We start from the raw sequence: 13,512 nt of genomic DNA on the forward strand, positions 1-13,512 counted from the left end.
CATGGCCCACTGGCGTGGGGAAAAAAAACAAGCTCCCCTGACCCTGTCCTGGTGCCATAGTCGCACAGGTACTCATTGATGGCCCTCTGCTGCGTGTGAAGCTGCTGCAGCATGGCCAATGTTGAGTTCCACCTGGTGGGCATGTCACAGATTAGGCGGTTCTTGGGCAGGTTAAACTTCTTTTGGAGGTCTGCCAGCCGAGCACTGGCATTATATGACCGGCGGAAATGCACACAGACTTTCCTGGCCTGCCTCAGGACATCCTGTAATCCCGGGGATCTGCCTAAGAACCCCTGCACCACCAAGTTAAGGACGTGAGACAAACAGGGCACACGGGTCATTTGTCCCTGTCGGAGGGCAGAGAGGAGGTTGGTGCCATTGTCGCAAACCACCATTCCTGCCTTAAGTTGGCGTGGCGTCAACCACCTCTGAACCTGCCCCTGCAGAGCTGACAGAACCTCTGCCCCAGTGTGGCTCCTGTCCCCCAAGCACACCAGCTCAAGCACCGCATGGCATCTTTTGGCCTACATACTTGCGTAGCCCCTTGAACGGCTACGGAGCACTGCTGGTTCCGAGGACAAAGCACAGGAAGAGGCCATGGAGGAAAGAGAAGAGGAGGGGGTGGAGGAGAGAGATGTGTCACAATCATTAGTAGTGGCATTTTGGAGGTGTGGTGGCGGAACAACCTCCAACACTACTGCACCTTGTCCTGCATCCTTCCCAGCTGCTAGCAGAGTCACCCAATGCGCGGTGAAACTTAGGTAACGTCCCTTTCAATGCCTGCTGGACCATGATTCAGCGGTAATATACACCTTAACGCTGACCGCCCTGTCCAGCGAGGCCAAGACATTGCCTTCCACATGCCGGTAGAGAGCCGGAATCGCCTTCCGTGAGAAAAAGTGGCGTTTGGGTACCTGCCACTGAGGAACCGCACATTCCACAAACTCACGGAAGGGGGCATAATCTACCAACTGAAAAGGCAGCAGTTGAAGTGCTAGCAATTTTGCCAAGCTAGCATTCAACCGCTGGGCATGTGGATGGCTGGGAGTGAACTTCTTTCGGCGGTGCAGCAGCTGGGGCAGGGAAATTTGCCTGGTACAATCTGACATCGGTGTACCGAAAGCAGATTGCCCACAAGTACTTGGCTGTGACACACCTAATTCTACACCTTCATTCCTCTCAGTGCAGGTCTCAGAGAGGACTGAAGGTATAGTGGGGTTGGAGATCTCAGCTGATGAGGAGCAAGGAGAGGTCCTCTTTGTTCTTTGGTGTGGGTCTTTTAGATACGCTTGCCAACGAACTGCATGGCAGGTCAACGTATGTCTGGTCAGGCATGTGGTGCCCAAGCGGGAGATGTTTTGGCCACGCGAGATACGCTTGAGACATATGTTGCAAATAGCAGCGGCGATCTGATGCACTCGTCTCAAAAAAGGCCCACACCAAAGAACTTTTGGAATAACTGCACAGAGACAGCAGCGCCCTGCACATGCTGAGCTTTGGGGTGTGATGCAGTCAGTGTGCTGCCCTTAGGCTGGCCCCTGGAGGGAATCCTGCCTCGTTGGTGATGTGCCTCCTCCTCCTCTCTCCTATCAGACACCCACGTTGAGTCAGTGACCTCATCATCCCCTCCCTCCTCATCACTGGAGCAAACCTGGCAGTATGCTGCAGCAGGGGGAGCATGACTACCAGATTGCTGTCCTTCTTGGGCACCCCCTCTGTCCGTGCTCACGTTACTGCCTTCATCTAGCTCAGTATCATCATCAGAGCCTTCTAAACGCTGGGCATCCTCTTGGAGCATGTACCCAACACTGTGGTCAAACAGTTCGAGGGACTCCTCAGGAGGACATGGTGGGGCTAGGTAAGGAGTCACTGATGCCATTGAGCCGAGGGAAGAGGCCGCGTTGGCAGCTGCTTTGCCAAAGTACCCTGAGCATGGGTGCAGTATCAGTATATATATACTACCCTTACTTGTAGCTTTAGCTGAACACTGTGCAGAGGTCACACTAAACTAACTTGTAGCTTTAGCTGAACACTGTGAGGAGGACGCACTACCCTAACTTGTAGCTTTAGCTGAACACTGTGCAGAGGTCGCACTACACTAACTTGTAGCTTTAGCTGAACACTGTGAGGAGGACGCACTACACTAACTTGTAGCTTTAGCTGAACACTGTGCAGAGGTCGCACTACACTAACTTGTAGTTTTAGCTGAACACTGTGAGGAGGACGCACTACACTAACTTGTAGCTTTAGCTGAACACTGTGCAGAGGTCGCACTACACTAACTTGTAGTTTTAGCTGAACACTGTGAGGAGGACGCACAACACTAACTTGTAGCTTTAGCTGAACACTGTGCAGAGGTCGCACTACACTAACTTGTAGTTTTAGCTGAACACTGTGAGGAGGACGCACTACACTAACTTGTAGCTTTAGCTGAACACTGTGCAGAGGTCGCACTACACTAACTTGTAGTTTTAGCTGAACACTGTTCAGAGGACACACTACACTAACTTGTAGCTTTAGCTGAACACTGTGCAGAGGTCGCACTACACTAACTTGTAGTTTTAGCTGAACACTGTGCGGAGGTCGCACTACACTAACTTGTAGTTTTAGCTGAACACTGTGAGGAGGACGCACTACACCAACTTGTAGCTTTAGCTGAACACTGTGAGGAGGACACACTACCCTAACTTGTAGCTTTAGCTGAACACTGTGCAGAGGTCGCACTAAACTAACTTGTAGCTTTAGCTGAACACTGTGCAGAGGTCGCAATACATTAACGTGTAGTTTTAGCTGAACACTGTGCAGAGGTCGCACTACACTAACTTGTAGTTTTAGCTGAACACTGTTCAGAGGACGCACTACACTAACTTGTAGCTTTAGCTGAACACTGTGCAGAGGTCACACTACACTAATTTGTAGTTTTAGCTGAACACTGTGAGGATGACGTACTACACTAACTTGTAGCTTTAGCTGAACACTGTGAGGAGGACACACTACCCTAACTTGTAGCTTTAGCTGAACACTGTGCAGAGGTCACACTGAACTAACTTGTAGCTTTAACTGAACACTGTGCAGAGGTCACACTACACTAACTTGTAGTTTTAGCTGAACACTGTGCAGAGGTCGCACTACACTAACTTGTAGTTTTAGCTGAACACTGTTCAGAGGATGCACTACACTAACTTGTAGCTTTAGCTGAACACTGTGCAGAGGTCACACTACACTAACTTGTAGTTTTAGCTGAACACTGTGAGGAGGACGCACTACACTAACTTGTAGCTTTAGCTGAACACTGTGCAGAGGTCGCACTACACCAACTTGTAGTTTTAGCTGAACACTGTGAGGAGGACGCACTACACTAACTTGTAGCTTTAGCTGAACACTGTTCAGAGGATGCACTGTGCAGAGGTCACACTAAACTAACTTGTAGCTTTAACTGAACACTGTGAGGAGGACGCACTACACTAACTTGTAGCTTTAGCTGAACACTGTGCAGAGGTCGCACTACACTAACTTGCAGTTTTAGCTGAACACTGTGAGGAGGATGCACTACACTAACTTGTAGCTTTAGCTGAACACTGTGCAGAGGTCGCACTACACTAACTTGTAGTTTTAGCTGAACACTGTGAGGAGGACGCACTACACTAACTTGTAGCTTTAGCTGAACACTGTGCAGAGGTCACGCTAAACTAACTTGTAGCTTTAGCTGAACACTGTTCAGAGGACGCACTACACTAACTTGTAGCTTTAGCTGAACACTGTGCAGAGGTTGCACTACATTAACTTGTAGTTTTAGCTGAACACTGTGAGGATGACGTACTACACTAACTTGTAGCATTAGTTGAACACTGTGAGGAGGACACACTACCCTAACTTGTAGCTTTAGCTGAACACTGTGCAGAGGTCACACTAAACTAACTTATAACTTTAGCTGAACACTGTGATCAGGACGCACTACACTAACTTGTAGCTTTAGCTGAACACTGTGCAGAGGTTGCACTACACTAACTTGTAGTTTTAGCTGAACACTGTGAGGAGGACGCACTGCACTAACTTGTAGCTTTAGCTGAACACTGTGCAGAGGTCGCACTACACCAACTTGTAGTTTTAGCTGAACACTGTGAGGAGGACGCACTACACTAACTTGTAGCTTTAGCTGAACACTGTGCAGAGGTTGCACTACACTAACTTGTAGTTTTAGCTGAACACTGTGAGGAGGACGCACTACACTAACTTGTAGCTTTAGCTGAACACTGTGCAGAGGTCACACTACACTAACTTGTAGTTTTAGCTGAACACTGTGAGGAGGAAGCACTACACTAACTTGTAGCTTTAGCTGAACACAGTGAGGAGGACGCACTACCCTAACTTGTAGCTTTAGCTGAACACTGTGCAGAGGTCGCACTACACTAACTTGTATTTTTAGCTGAACACTGTGAGGACGCCGCACTACACTAACTTGTAGCTTTAGCTGAACAATGTGTAGAGGTCGCACTACACTAACTTGTAGTTTTAGCTGAACACTGTGAGGAGGACGCACTACACCAACTTGTAGCTTTAGCTGAACACTGTGAGGAGGACGCACTACCCTAACTTGTAGCTTTAGCTGAACACTGTGCAGAGGTCACACTAAACTAACTTGTAGCTTTAACTGAACACTGTGAGGAGGACACACTACACTAACTGTAAATAGTCTAGCTGCCTGACTGTGGTACTAATAGGATCAAAAGAATACCAGCAATTTTCTTCAGGTAGCTGTAAATACTGTAACAAGACAAGCCTGCCTGTCAGTAGGAAGATAACAGGAACGGATCTAGCTAAACTGAATACAGTGTATATATATATATATATATATATACACAATACCTGGGATGCATATATATACACAATACATTGTAAGTGCAGCTAACTCACTGACTGTCCTGCCTAATCTAGCTAATTTAAATGAAATGACACTGTCTGTCTGTCTATCTAAGCATGCTGGAACACACTACACAGGGCTGCCATGCAGGCGGCCTTATATAGTGTGGGGTGTGTTCTAAACCCCCTGAGCCATAATTGGCCAAAGCCAATTACAGCTCTCTCTACTGACGGCGCTGTGATTGGCCAAACATGCAGGTCATAGTGCATGCTTGGCCAATCATCAGCCAGCAATGCACTGCGAGGCCGCAGTGAATTATGGACCGTGATGCGCCACACAAATTTGGCGCGAACAGCCCATAACGTTTGCAATTCGGCGAACGATCAAACAGCCGATGTTCGAGTCGAACATGGGTTCGACTCGAACGCGAAGCTCATCCCTAGTAGGGATGTTCCTCAAGCTACTCCTGCTCACCATCTTGAGACAGTTTACCATGCCCCCAGGAGGAGCACGAGTCTGGAAACCACAGGGGACAGGTACCATAATAGTGACTAGGCAACTTTACAGCTGCCCAGGTCGCTTTTTTATGAAAGCTGGGAGACAGGTGACAAAAAAAGATCACGCTGATGGCTGTGAGCTTCTTTTAGCCCCTTGAATACCAGGACACTTACCTTGGTAGACAAGGGGTTAAAGTATACCTATAACCAGACTATGGGCATTTAAGTATTTACATATTCCTAACTAGTAGTAAAATAACTTTAAAACAAGATATCCCTGACCTTTCTAACTACAAGTACTGTGAATTAACTTATCCTCTAAGATCACAATAGACACACTGCAGACTGCAGATGGGTTTAATTTGGCTTCCAAAAGCTTAGGGCACGGTCACATGGGTGCAGAGGGATAGACACTGTAAAAAAAGGAAAACAAGCATTTTACTGTGCACAGCTGCTCATTTGTTCCTGTATGCCAGCACCTGAATTTGTCAACCTTTTGTATTCCCTAAACAGTAGACTTCAGACTGGGAGAGGGAGGGGCAGCATAAGGAGCCAATAAGGTTCTGGTATATGGTCATGTGCTGACAAAGTTCATGCTGACAGGGGAAAAAGTACACAGTGATGACATTAAAAGTTTATTTCTGCTCCTTTCGCTGTCCAATCATAGTCTAGGCCAGTGATGGCAAACCTTGGCACCCCAGATGTTTTGGAACTACATTTTCCATGATGCTCATGCATGCTGCAGTGTGGTTGAGCATCATGGGAAATGTAGTTCCAAAACATCTGGGGTGCCAAAGTTCGCCATCACTGGTCTAGGCAAAGGGAGGTGACCAATCTATATTGCTTTACTGTAGTAGGAAAACCAAACTCACTACCCTAGCTGTGCAGTCTGGTAGGACAAGCTGGCCCAAATTCATTGGCAAATTAAACAGCTCCAATATATGTATTACAAATGTGTATTTAGCTGTTAAAGCAGAACTTAACTGTATCTCAGCACCACAAACTGCAATTAATTTTTAATATTCAAAAGCAAACTCACCCATCCATCCATCCATGTTCCCAACCTTTTTTGAGAAATCACTTTGAAAAACATCCCCTAGCATTTCTAGCCATTGCCATCTTGAGCAAGGACAGATGATTCATGTAGCATTCCTGTAGCACTCACCCCCAAAAAGGGGCCACTGATTTATCCCAGGTCCCTTTCCTAGATTAGTGCAGTTGCAGCCTGTCTCACAGCAACAGTCACTCTTCTGGCTCAATAAACAGTCTAGGGGTTGCCTTTTAAAAATGTATTTCTGAACTAGAAAAGCTACAATTTCTGGGGAAATTATGTGAAGTGTTCTTGCCTCCACCAGTAGTCTACAAGCATAATCAAGCCTAGCAGATGAAGGTATGACCACATGCATTTGGGGAGTCTCAGCATCTTGACGTAGAATGGAGGTGAAGGTGTGCTATCAGTTTGATGATAATCAGTGTTTACATTCACTGTTTATGCTTCACAACCAGTGCTCAATACACAATACACAGGATCATGGTAGCTGTAATAACTGTGCAGTACTTCAAATGGTCGTATTTTAAAAACTATAAATCCTACAGCAAAGATCTTTATATTGTGAGAATCACAAGACCCAGACCTAGATTTGCATAGTATGTCTCTGAAATATTAAAAATGAAGGCACAGTCGCAGTTTAGATATTGCCCTTCAAATTTGGAGGGGGCTAGAGTAGAGTTTCAATGAATGTCAATGGACGGCATGAGTTACAAACAAATGGTCATATTGTGAAAACTATCAGGACTATGGCTTAGCCGTGGACATGTTTAGTGGCAGCAGGGATAGCTGAACGTTTTGATATAAGATTTGTGTAGGTGGGCTTGAAAATGAGGGAGTGGTGGCAGTTTAGAAATCATGTCCTGATTTTTCAGCTTTTGTCACCTCCCACTCTAGTTTTGAACATTTCCCCATTCATTCCTATGGGACCAATTTCACCGCAAAAACGACGATATTTCATGAACCATTTGGCGAAATGTTCCACAAAGTAATAGCACACCAATCAGGAACAATCCGCACGTTTCGGTATATTACTTGTCTATGTAGTGTAAAAACTGTGGGAGGAGTTAGGGTGGAAAATTTGGCTATAACAATAATAATATATATGTGAGATAACAGTAAGTGGTCTTGCTATGCAAGAACACTTAATAACTTGGATAAGGCAGGGGGAGCTGCGGGATACTCAATGAATGCTGAGCAATAAATTGAAATTCTCAGGGCAGTTCCTCTACCAAAGGCCCAAAAAGAAGTGGACAGCACCGAGACACTTTCAGAAATGTCACAGGGCAGGCAAGCACTAGTATTGACATGCCAGGGATGGCAGCAGGAACAGTCGCTGGGATCTGTCACTCAGGTCTGTACTCACAATGTCCCCGGATACTTGGATTCCTCCTTCCAATATCAGACAGACAATTCCTCAGTGAATCTTCCAGACCAGATCCTGTAGGAAACCCCTCTCTTAGGTTTAAAGATTTTAGCAGAATAGGCCCCCAGCTCTGCCAGAGCTAGGACCTCGATGAGCCCAAGTAGAGTTTCTCAGCCGGACTGCCCAAAAGGGAAGCAGCCCTTCAGGCTGGGAACCTCCACTCCTGGACAAGAACAGGGCTGCCTCAAGCCCCAGACTATTTATGGACTCTCCGGCCACCTATTGGGCATCCACCCCCAGGTATTGGACAACATAAATATTCAGACTGCTGATTTGCCTCCTCCCAACCCACTATATTCTGGAATTCTCCAGAAGACAGGGGAAAGCAATCAAACCTGCAGCATGCAGAGCCCAGAACAGCTCAAAGCAATTACAAACTGCTCCACTTGTTGAAAAAATGACCTAGCTTTCCTAGCAACTTATTTAGGATGGTGCTACATTTACTTCCTTTAATCTATCTAGGCATACAGGCAGGAGGGTGTGCCTAGCTGAGAACGCCCCTCCTCCAGATAAATAAAAAAAAAAACCCTTGAATACTCGAATACTCATGGGATGTATGACATCATTTTGGTCTACATTTACATTACATTTCTGGAGAATTGTAAAAATAGTTTAAAACAAGCAAATATAATATACCTTCCTATCTATACAAATGCTAGCAGCATAAGTGGAGTGGAGGAAGCTGGGGATGAAGGTTAGTAAAACTGCTTTTAAATAGTACCCTAGTCAAAACGATCATTTAATCTTTGTTCAGAGAGAGCCTTACTACAAGAGTAATTTGGGATTTTGCTCAGAGTTTTGCTTATCACCTATCCTAACAGCTCCACACAGTGCATACGCCTGACATACTCCTGACCTCTGTCTTTGGTAAGCTGCACTGTGTATCACATTCTCCTGACCTATGCATTCTGTAAGCTGTGCTGCTGATCACAAATACTGACCTGTTTTCTGAAACTTGTGCCGTACATGATATAGTCCTGCGCACAGTACACTGCAATTGGTGCTGTACATTACATGCTCTTGACCAAAGTGTTCATTGTATCAACATTGTCTGCTAGTTGTTAATTCCTAAATATTGTAATGAAGTTCTTCAGGTACGACAACACATGCAGCTTTGTTGGATAAGCCTACTGGACAATGATGTTGCTCCCAAAATAAACGCTGTAATGCTGTACGTAAAAGTCCTTACAATATACACAGAAACAACAATTAGAATACAGTGGCCTCCATACAACTTTGCAAACCACTCATAAATTATCAAGACATGTTGGAGACAACACTCAGATAGCCAAAGAAACCTAATTATATTAATAATAATACATTTGGCATATTTACCTACGTGCTATAATAATGTATATATCAAGTGGCTATTCAGATTCACAAGGTGGCGAAACATTATTAAAGAGGAATTGCAATCTGCTCACATTTGTAATAAAAACATCTTTGCCATTCTGAAACTTCCCTCTAACCACTTAGGCTCGGTTCACACATGGGCGGCACGACTTGCAGGTCGCCTCAGCGAGGCGACCTGCAAACGACTGCCGGGGCGACTTGCGAGACGACTTCTGCATAGAAGTCTATGCAAGTCGCCCCAAGTCGCCCCCAAAGTAATACAGGAACCTTTTTCTAAGTCGGAGCGACTTGCGTCGCTCCGATTAGAACGGTTCCATAGCACAGAACGGGAGGCGACTTGTCAGGCGACTAGGTCGCCTGACAAGTCGCCCCAGTGTGAACCGAGCCTTAGCATATTATTTTAAATACACTGTGATTCTGTACTTGCCAAATATGCTGCAGAAATCTCCCTCCACTAAGTCTGGCTGCATCCATTTTAACTGTGGACAGCTGAAGCTGCTGCCTGTTCACTTCCTGGATTTACACACACACACACGCACACCTCCAGCTCTGCAGCTCTCATTGGTCCCCTTATGACTCATCCCCCCTGCTTTCCTGGCAAACTCTCACGAGAGTGAGAGAGAACTGTGCATGATGTCATATACCTAGGCTTTTTACCAGACAAGAATCAGGAAGTGGGCTGTATAAGGTATTTACTGGCAAAAAGAGATTTTTTTACTATCCAAAGTTAAAACAACAAGGGCAGAAGATTTAATAGATGGAAAGATGGAAAAAAAGTGACTGAAGACTTTAACCACTTCAGCCTCGGAAGAATTTACCCCCCTTCCTGACCAGTGCGTTTTTTGCGATTCAGTACTGCGTTGCTTTAACTGACAATTGCATGGTCGTGTGACGTGGCTCCCAAACAAAATTGTCGTCCTTTTTTTCCCACAAATAGAGCTTTATTTTGGTGGTATTTGATCACCTCTGCGGTTTTTATTTTTTGCACTATAAACAAAAAAATAGCGACAATTTTGAAAAAAACTTGTTATTTTTTACTTTTTGCTATAATAAATATCCCCCAAAAATATATATAAAAACATTTTTTTCCACAGTTTAGGCCGATACATATTCTTCTACATATTTTTGTTAAAAAAAAATCGCAATAAGCAATTATTGATCGGTTTGCGCAAAAGTTATAGCGTTTACAAAATAGGGGATAGTTTTATGGCATTTTTATTAATAATTTTTTTTTTTTTAAATGGCGGCGATCAGCGATTTTTATCGCAACAGCGACATTATGGCGGACACATCGGACATTTTTGACACATTTTTTGGGACCATTGTCATTTATACAGCAATCAGTGCTATACAAATGCACTGATTCCTATGTAAATGACACTGGCAGTGAAGGGGTTAACCACTAGGTGGCAGTGTAGGGGTTAAGTGTGTCCTAGGGGCGTGTTTCTAACTGTGAGGGACATGGCTGTGTGTGACATGTCACTGATCTCTGCTCCGATGATAGGGAGCAGAGATCAGTGACACTGTCACTAGGCAGAACGGGGAGATGCTTGTTTGCATTAGCATCTCCCCGTTCTTCCTCCCCGTGAGGCGATCGTGGGTATCCCCGGGTGATTGAGTCCGTGGGACCCGCGGCCTGAGTCACGGAGCTTGCTGAGGGCACGCGCCCACTGGCCTCCTCTTAAAGGGGAACGTGCAGGTACGTGATTCTGCCTGTACGAGCCCTTCTGCCGACGTATATCGTTGTGAGATGGTCGGCAAGCGGTTAATACACATGATATTCAGTATTTTCATACGGGCTGTATCAATATACACATTAGAAGTGATTTTTAATTTTAAATAGCTTAACCCGAGTGAATACAAAGACCAAATAGCGCACAACGAGTGACACCCTTACTCCATCTTTATGTAGCATACCCTAAACAATATGCTAATATTATTATTATTAATATAGTTTTTATTGCTTTCTATATAGTATATATATCTTTGTAAACGTGGGTCTATATAATTCATTATTTTAGGACAAAGTAGCAAGAGAAAAACACACCCAAGCTCAACCGCTATATAGTATAGTTGGTGTGTAGAGTAGTCGGTGCTCTGGCTAATTAAGCTCACAAAAGATCCATAGAAAGTACAGGCCGGCAACTCGACAGCTTCTCCATAGAAAATATTTATTTAAGCATTACAGCAATAACATCATCCAAAAATGCTGACGCGTTTCGGCCTTAGTCCTTCATCAAAAGCATAAAAATATGACATTAAAAACAAGTATATATAAGGGAAGCAGCCCTTGTGAGGTATGAAGGGCAAAAATCACTTAATTAAAAAAATCAACCCATTAATTGGTTACAGGTGGAGGTGACCAGACCTGGGCCAAACAAATACACACAAAAACAGAGGGTTTCATCAAAGAGCACAAAATGTATAAATAAATATAATGTTTTAGGAGATCTTGCCTGCTAGTTCATTTTTATCTATTTCTATCATCTGCTGTACCATCCATATGTTATATAACTATATGTATTCTGCAAGTGCTTGTACTGTATATATTTCAGTTTTCCAGCTATGTTATCCGAGCTTCCATTTTCACCAGCTGAGCATAGCAATCACATTTACATGTACAAGACCATTATGTGCTATGTCCCAGAAACTGCATGTATTTTCAATCACATTACGAGCATACACCTACATTGACCCACTGTCTCATTCAATCAATGTGCCTGTCCATTTTCTGAAGCACTGAGTACATTTAGCGTTGGTGATACTGAGGTGGGCGAAGTCACAATTGGTGTATTTCTCGAAGATTAACATAAACCTCTCAATAATGATCATAAAGACATCCGTTGCCTTTGCTGCATGCTGACACACTTAAAATTATCCTAACAAATATTTTTAGCAAGGAATTCTGGGTAGTTACAATAAGCAGACCTAGCACTTATGCTTTTTTTTTTTTCAGACAGCATTAGGTATGGAATTTCAAATGAGAATGGACTTTCACAATATTTAAATTTAATGACATGTTTTATATGCAAATGCAAGTATATTTTGTATAACTTAGTTTAACGCAAACTGGGTTTGTTTAGGGCCATTATTTTCAACCTTTTTTATGAGAATGCGGGATCTGTTTTTCTAAGCTGCAAATATATCAAAATGTTCATGGATGGTGTCATTACTACAGATGAAGATTCCATTTTCAGCATCAGTTGTTGTAATCAGGCTATTTCTCAAGTCCTAATAGGCACTGGTAGCCAAAGTTGCTCATTGTATCACCTGAGTAGGGATGAGCTCCGGCGTGTTCGCATGGCGCACGTGCCGAGCCCGCCAGGAAGTCGGCACGGCGCAGCGCTAATCACAAGCAGTGAGACATTTCCCGATGTGCGGCTGCAGAGATCGGGAAATGTCTCCCTGCCTGTGATTAGCGCTGCGCCGTGCCGACTTCCTGGCGGGCTCGGCACGTGCGCCATGCGAACACGCCGGAGCTCATCCTTACACCTGAGGCTAGTAACTTCACTGGGTATATGTAAGGGTTTACAACCACTTCAACTGATTTAACTAACTTTGCTGGAGTAGGTTGGTGCACTCGTTTTATCTTTTATTACAATATTGGTGGTTTTTCCATGCCATTTAAAATGGATTGCTTTACTGTTTGAATCGTATCTTTTTTAACTGTTTGCTCATCATAAGGTTGAAATTTAAACTATAAATAAATCTATTTTCCCTGATTTTACCAAAGCCTGATTTTTTAAAAATATTTTAATATGCTGTTCATTTTTATCTTGCTATTTTTGGCGTCTGGAGTTGTGCTTTAACCACTCACAGTTACCAGAAGGCAACGTTTTTTGCAAAAGTGATTCTTTAACTGTGGCTCTAATGCCCCGTACACACGATCGGACTTTCCGACAACAAAACCGTGGATTTTTGTTTGAAGGATGTTGGCTCCAACATGTCTTGCATACACACGGTCACACAAATGTTGGCCAACAATTACAAACGTGGGAACGTGGTGACGTACAAGACGCACAACGAGCCAAGAAAAAGGAAGTTCAATAGCCAGTGTGGCTCCTTCTGCTTGATTCCGATCATGCGTGAACTTTTGTGCGACGGACTTGTGTACACAAGATCGGAAATTCCGACAACAAAGTTTTGTTGTTGGAAAAATTAAAAACCTGCTAGCCAACATTTGTTGGCGGAAAGTCCGCCAACAAATGTTCAATGGAGCATACACACGGTCGGACTTTCAGCCAACAAGCTCACATCCAACATTTGTTGTCGGAAAATCCGATCGTGTGTACGGGGCATTATTCTACCAAATAGGTTCTATTCAAAA

The 13,512-nt window shown here is 44.1% G+C and overlaps 1 long non-coding RNA gene across 1 annotated transcript in view; it reads right to left on the reverse strand.

The window, feature by feature from the left end:
* Positions 1–13,512, reverse strand: part of LOC141134597 (uncharacterized) — a 159,818-nt gene that overhangs the window by 47,127 nt on the left and 99,179 nt on the right. The window lies entirely within an intron of this gene.

Source organism: Aquarana catesbeiana, linkage group LG03 (assembly GCF_042186555.1).
Source record: "Aquarana catesbeiana isolate 2022-GZ linkage group LG03, ASM4218655v1, whole genome shotgun sequence".
NCBI classification, from domain to species: domain Eukaryota; kingdom Metazoa; phylum Chordata; class Amphibia; order Anura; family Ranidae; genus Aquarana; species Aquarana catesbeiana.